Source organism: Chenopodium album, chromosome 22 (assembly GCF_948465745.1).
Source record: "Chenopodium album chromosome 22, dcCheAlbu1.1, whole genome shotgun sequence".
Lineage (NCBI taxonomy): Eukaryota > Viridiplantae > Streptophyta > Magnoliopsida > Caryophyllales > Amaranthaceae > Chenopodium > Chenopodium album.
The window spans coordinates 30,011,085-30,018,484 of record NC_137855.1 but is presented as its reverse complement, the minus strand read 5'-3'; the positions used below and the strand labels follow the sequence as shown (position 1 = coordinate 30,018,484).

Sequence of the window (7,400 nt, the reverse complement as noted above, 5' to 3'; positions counted from 1 at the left end):
ACAATATTAAAAGTGTAAAATAGGGCTGGTTATACGTATTAATCGGTGCCTAGGATCCTTATAGGCAAGGATGCAGAAGAAAGATAAAGCAAGCAAAGGATTAACATGCCACATCGAAAATTAACGTTACACATCATTAGCATTTGACATTACGTGGAAAAATGATGTGGCAAGGCAGATGTACACGATTTTACACGAAAAATCGAGAAAAATGAAAAAGATTACATGGACGTAAAGCGGCATTCCACATTTCAGTGGACATGACATGATAGAAATTGACATTGCACGAATGCGCGGTGCGTTAAAACAGGTTGTACGCAGTTTGTTAAAAATTCCATAACTTTTAAATCCAAACACAGAATAAGTCAAATAAGATACCATTGGGAAGATCTTGCATTTTTCTTTCTAGCTCAATTAGAATTAAGTCAAAATCAACTTTAGATTTTATGATATGAACAAAATCGTGCAAGGGTGTCGATTTTGGCTTGAATCTAGTTTTTTACGTGTATCTCATTCGTTTTAAATCAGAGTTGGGCTTATTATGACATATCCATCATTGGAAGCTTATTTCAAAAGCTATTAAACCACATAAGGTTTGAAAAAAAATTATGAGGCTCAAAACAATTTTGCATGACAATAGGGTTTGGGCTTAAATGGGTTTAAATAAAATGGTTTAGGGGTTATAAAAAGGAAAAGGGCTAGGATAAAGGAAATCAAAGAATTCTCTGATCTGATATGCAACCCGACAAAATGGCGATGAAAGGTTACTCATCATTAGGTTATAAATAACCTATTCTTATGTAATGTGTTAAGTGTAGCTATATGAGTATGAGGATAACAAACATTAAAATTACTAAGACCGTATTATATATGGATAAAAATTACAATCCATTTTTGTTAGAAATATAAATATTAATTGGTTCAAAAGTGATGCCAATAGTTTAGTGTGTCTAATACTTGTATTGCGAATCACTAGGGGTGTTCAAAAAGACCTGACCTGTTTGACCCGACCCGCTGACCCGCAAAATACTCGACGGGTATTCGTTGAATTTTTGCCATTTTTGCGGGTCGAGGTACTCGACGTGCTAAAATATTAGATTTGCAGGTTGAGTAATGGGTCGCCCTTTGAGTGTAGCGGGTTCTCGTTAAATACCCGGATTTTTTTTTCTTGGTTGGATGGCACTTTACTCCATTAGGGACTTAGGGTTACTTACTAAATACCCACTTTACTGGGCTTAGTGAGTAGTCGTTTCATTTACACACCTTACCTCTCTTCTTTCTCATCTCTCAAACACGCGACCACCGTACCTCACTTGTGGCGACCACCAACCTCACTCTTGGCAACCACCATACCTCACTCTCAGACAAACACCGCACCTCTGTCAGTCCGCGACCACCGAACCTCCGTCAGACCCTTACTCAGTCGCACCTCAATTCGTTCAATAAATTGCAGTAGGTTTTCTTTTTGGTGGAAGCAGGTTTTTTTGAAGCTGAATTTCTTTATTGATGCCTTGGTAGAAGCCGGATCTTTTTTTTTATATAAATTATTTTTTTTTTGTGAAAACAGTAGGGGTTTTTTTTTTGTAAAAAAAACACATCAGTTTCTGTTTTTAATGAAATATATAAAAATATCAGGTTTTAAAGCTATGTACAACATAATTTATTTTTTTTTAAAAAAAAATGATAAAAAACATATATTAAAATACCGGGTACCCAGTGAGGATCGCTTTTTCCGGGTTGGGTAATGGCCGCCCAAATCACTACCCGCACTTCCGGGTACACAAAATCCCGGGTATCCGGTTATGAGCACCCCTAGAAATCACCCTCCCTATTCCATTAAAAAAAATGCTACAAATATGATCACTAAAAAATACATAGTAACAAATGGTGTCTCATGAAATTGTAAAGATAACATTACACAAGTATCATATAAAATTATTTATTATGTAACTATAAACACAATTTAATAACACATCTACTATATCAGTTGTCATCATCGCAATATTGAAATTTGAAGTAATCTAGATTGGATCCAACATCTTTAAGTGATTTAGAGAAAAAGTTTTTGACAAGCTCGTCAGTTGAGAATTTCCTATAAATAGGTGGATTTTCTTTAGATGTTAGCTCCTTTATTGGACCATGTATCTTCTCGGATGAGATAACACCATTAAAAAATATTGCAATTGAAAGCCTTGGTCTAACACTTTTTGTAATCACTCTATGACAAGCACCTTTTATCAAATCATTTGTTATCATCTGTAAAATATAAGATAAGAGTTATAAGTATTGTATCACAACAATATAATACTTGAAATTTTCAAAGCAATCTAATTGACAAAACCTGAAGTATAAAAACAAAGTTAATAAGGTATAAAAACAAAACCTGAAGTATATTTCCAAAGTTAACAATCAAACCACCGGTAACAGGCTCAATATTAACCCATTTGTTTTCATGAAGAACCTGGAGTCCACCAATATTGTCTTGTAAGAGTACTGTGATAAATGAAGTATCAACATGAGCGTCAGTTCCCATAGTCAATAATTCTGGTTCTGGACATGGTGGGTAATAATTGTTAGCTAAAGCCCAACTTTTTGTACATTTTGCCATATTTCCAAGACACTCAGGCTCAAGTCCAAGACCTACTGATATTAACATAAGTATGCGATCACCAAGCTTATGAATGTGATTAATGTACTCCAATGTCACATCTCTGCAAAAAGAATTAATTATACAAATATATATATATATATATATATATATATATATATATATATATATATATATATATATATATATATTTATATATATATATAAAATTCAAAATCAATTGACTTGTATGGTACACACTTTATATGTATCCTCTTATAAATCAACTAAACTTGCGTTAAAGTTTGCACTTGTCAAGAAGAAATCCATAGGTGACTTTATTTACACATATTATAATAAAAATTCAAAGGCTAACATATATACTAGCTTAATAATCTGTTGCTTCTTATATTGAAGGATGTCACCGGTATGCATCTAGAACGAATTCTTTTGATCTACATGTATTCTCTCAATGCCGCAGATTTGACGAGATTTTTCAGATTCAAATCAAGATCCATCGAATCCATATGTAAATTTATTTGTTGTTAAATAGTTATTATTTTATATATTTCTTTGACATTAAATCAAGTGAAAAATAATATTTTTTTTAGTTCATTTATTAAACTTACATGCTTGCACCATCAATTTTCCAAAATAAAAAAATAACCTTTTTTAAAAATGATTCTCCTATGTCATTATAATTAAACGTTTCATTAAGCCATATTTTCCAACATATACTTTCAAACTTTATATAAATATTGATATTTGAAATATAGTGATTGAGATAAATGAATACATTTTTTCATAAGAATAAATCATAAAATAAAGTCAAAGTAACTTATGTGTATAGTGCCCAAAGCCTAAAAGTATCAACTAAAAAGAAATGAACGATGTTAATTATAGAAATAAAGAAGTTACATATAAACAACATTATAAGAAATAAAACTTAATGTGTAAATATTATTTCTGTTACATATAATTTGGAACTTTGGAGTGCCTCTAGGATTCCAATGTAAAATTTGCTTGAGAGTATAACATAGAGAGAGAAAAATTATTGATGCATGTGTTGAGGAGACAGATAGAGATTAATGTCATCCTAAAAGGGAAGGAAAATATTTGCTGCAAGTATTAGGTAGCATCTACATTTGGTAAAAGTTGCAAACAATATGAAACAAATTTAGTATATTTTAATTTTTATTAGGAATGTCAAATTAAACATTATATAATATAGATTAGATTATACCCAAGCAGCCCCGTTTATGAGATTTCAGGGGCCTATGGGCGAACTTATAAATTGGGCCCTTGATAAAAAAAGTGATGTTAAATTTTTTTTTTTTTTTAAAAAAAATATGATGGTAGGCAAAAGCAAAAGAAAAAACAGAGTAATAAAAAGAATATTTTTGTAATTTTAAAAAAAATATCTGAATTTTTTTTTTATATTTTTAAATAACTATATTAATAAAAAGATTTTTAAAAAATTCCAATTTATTTCAACTCAATCAACAATTATGTATGCTACTACTCCGTACAATTTTCTTCAAAACACATAACTAAATGTGAGTACTTTTTATATTTTTAGCCAATAATCTTCATAACATTTTACTTGCAACTTGGGAAAAATTAGCACGAAAAAAAAAAAATTGAAAATACAATATGACAAAATGAAATCAAAAATAGAAAAAACCCTTATCAAAATTTTAAACCCCAAAAATCAAACTATGAAGAAAAACAATAGGCAAGATTTTAAATGGAAATTACATTATTGCTATCAATTTGGTCAGTATTTTTTTGTCAATCTCGTCATCAACATTCACCTGTTAAACCCTTGTAGGCATTGCTAGTCACCATAATTTATTTATACAGTATAAATGAGGATTAGTTTGAGAGGAAGATCTTCTTATTTTAAGAATTGAACATAGCAGTTGCAGGCTAAAAATAAATATAATGATAGCAAAATTAAGGAATTAATACGTGTAAAAATTTAGGAAAGTAATTGTTTTGAGAAATGGAAATCTTTGGTATCAATAAGCATGATTTCAGGAAGGAATTAATATGGTGTACAAATTTATGAAAGTAATTTTATTGGGAAAATGAAAATTTTCTGGTTTCAAAATGAGTGATTATGGGAGAAATATCGAACAAAGATTATGGGCTTAGACAAATTTTTTCAATAAACGACTTTTACTAAATAATTTGGGCTTCCTAATCTGGGGCCCCGGGCAGCCGCCCCGCCTGCCCCGCCCCAGATACGGGGCTGTACCCAAGCAAATGAAAGTTAGAATGAAGTTTTTTTATTTAAAAATGAAGAAATTTTTTATTATATTAATTATGATTCAAATTAGTAAATTAGTGAACCATTTATCAACTGTAATTTTAAGTACTAATTTAAAAACTTTTTATAAAAAAACAAAAGAAAAAAAAACCTTCGTAAAGGAAAAATATAAATAAGTGAATATTGTTTTAATAAATTATGAAATAGGTTTACTGAACGAATCTAGACGTCAAAAGCAAAATCTAGATGTAGGTCTTGTCCGTGGAAAATTGTTCTGAATCTGTTGGTCTAAAATTAGAAGATTTTTAATCCTATAAAATGGAACTAGATTCACATGATTAGGATACAATTCAGGAGCCATTTCCATCTCTACATATATTACTATTTGCTCACAAACTAAATTAAAGCTTAATGCACTTTTTTTTTTATATTTAATTAGAGAACAAATTATGTATATGGGCTAAAAATAATATTATGCCCTTTGCCCCCCAATTAAAAGCCATTGGTGTAGGTGTTAAGAAGTAGAATAAAAATTAGGGTGGATGTTAGTTGTTTAAAGGTATACATACATATATGCATACACACATAATAAATATCATAATTAGGAACTAATCTAAACCCTTAAATCAATCTAATCGGACGAATAAGGTGTTCAATAACATTCTTATAATTATGCAATCTCTTAAACTGATTCCATTTTTTTTTTTTTGGACTTTTAAGGCAATTTCTTTTACTTTATGATTGATTTTATTTACTTTTTCTAATTTTTCATTTACTTTTTAGATAAGAAATTGGAAACTACTTTGTAAAGTTAAAATATTACAAATAATGTCATTTATGACACGGAAGCATGTGGACTGTTTGATTAACATGATCTAAGGGCTTAGATTAGTTCCTAGTTCTCATTTTAGCCTTGGTTCTCATTATTATACTTGGTTCTATTATTATTATTTGGTAGTTAGGTTTGGATGTTTAAAAGAAATTAAAATTAAGTAAAGGTAAAATGTATAATTTTTTTTTTCAATAAGAGATTTGTAATAAGAGACAAAGGTTATGGGTGAATTGAGACTTTTTAAGGGTAAGGAGGGATCAAATTATATATATATTATGCATAATAGCCCCAATTTTGTAAATCAAATTTGGAAGATAAATAAGTGTACGTCGTGTGAGAAAGACATAAATATACCTACATATAAGAGGCAACTCTGTAGGATCAACTTCACCGCCGGTATTTCGAGCGTTGACATACAAAGTGTCCCTCCAATTTGTAGCCTTTAATTTGACTGGTATAAGTCATGGTTGCTAAAAAAGTACACATGCTTTGATTGAAAATCGCGACTATAAAATTTTTTCTTAATTTCAACATCTTGTTCATGAAACATTCGATTTCGGTATATCATTCTTTCTATTAGTTTCTTTGGAATCCCATGGTTTATAACTTGAAAAACCCCCATTTTTTTGATGCCATAATAATTTTCTTAGTAATCTCAGCAGTCTGATCTTTATTTTCACTAAGATAAGAAAAGTTTATTATTGGCACACTTATATTTTCGCAACTTGTACCAAAATCTTTCAAACGATCCTCTAGTGGTCTAACAAACATGCTAGGAATTTTTTTGATTCCAGCATCTATAAGCCCTTTAACCCCAAGTTTTCCTTCATCGAACGCTTTGAGTTCATCATTACGATCATAGCGAATTTGTGTTTCATTGAGGGAAATTTGGGTGTTCATTAGATCCTAAAATCTTTCCTTGTAAAGATTTTTGTTTTTGGCTTAGATTAATTTAGAGTTGATGAAAACTATGAGAAGAATCATACATTATATAATATTAGTGGATTAGATGTGTGAGGAAATCAAGGCATAACCAACTTGCTTGCCCATGTACACCTCATTAATTGGAAATAAATACTAGATGACTAAAGTAGTGCATAAAATGTCGGCATGATGCCATTTCTTTATCAAGTGAGAAAAAATCAAGCAAATAAACCAATAAAAAAAAAATTGCTTAAAGCTATAAAAAATTAGTTAGATTTTCTTGTTTAATCAATTATTTGACAAGTTTGCATACTCTTCACGCCATACACTTAGTTTGATTACAAGTTAAACCTATATTTTTTTCCAAATAATGCAACAGTTTGTCTAATGCGGTACTTTATGCTGTTGAGTTAAATTTGTTAAAATTTTGTGTACGTGTAGGTTCATTGGGAATAAAAAATGATAACAAAAAGTAATTGTTGATGAATAGCTTATGAGGATGCTCAAGTTTATCTTTGTGATAAATAATTTTTGTTTTTGGTAAATAAATCAACAACTTTACCTAGTTGTCATCAATTGTAGGCCTACTTTTGATATAAAAATTGTTAAGGTATTCACAAAATTGCTATGTGATGAACAAAAATTGTTTAACTTAAAGGTATATTTGTATTTTCTGATAGCTTATGATAAAGGAAAAATGTGAGAGAAGAAAGGATAAGAGTGGGGACCATGTGAGGAGTGAAATATAATAAAATAATTTGGAATATTCTATTCAAGAAGTGTTG

At 29.9% G+C, this 7,400-nt stretch overlaps 1 pseudogene; it reads right to left on the bottom strand.

Moving 5' to 3' along the window:
* Window positions 1–1,983: 1,983 nt before the first annotated feature.
* On the bottom strand, window positions 1,984–6,603 carry LOC145604150 (1-aminocyclopropane-1-carboxylate oxidase homolog 11 pseudogene; annotated as a pseudogene).
* Between the last annotated feature and the right edge of the window lie 797 nt (window positions 6,604–7,400).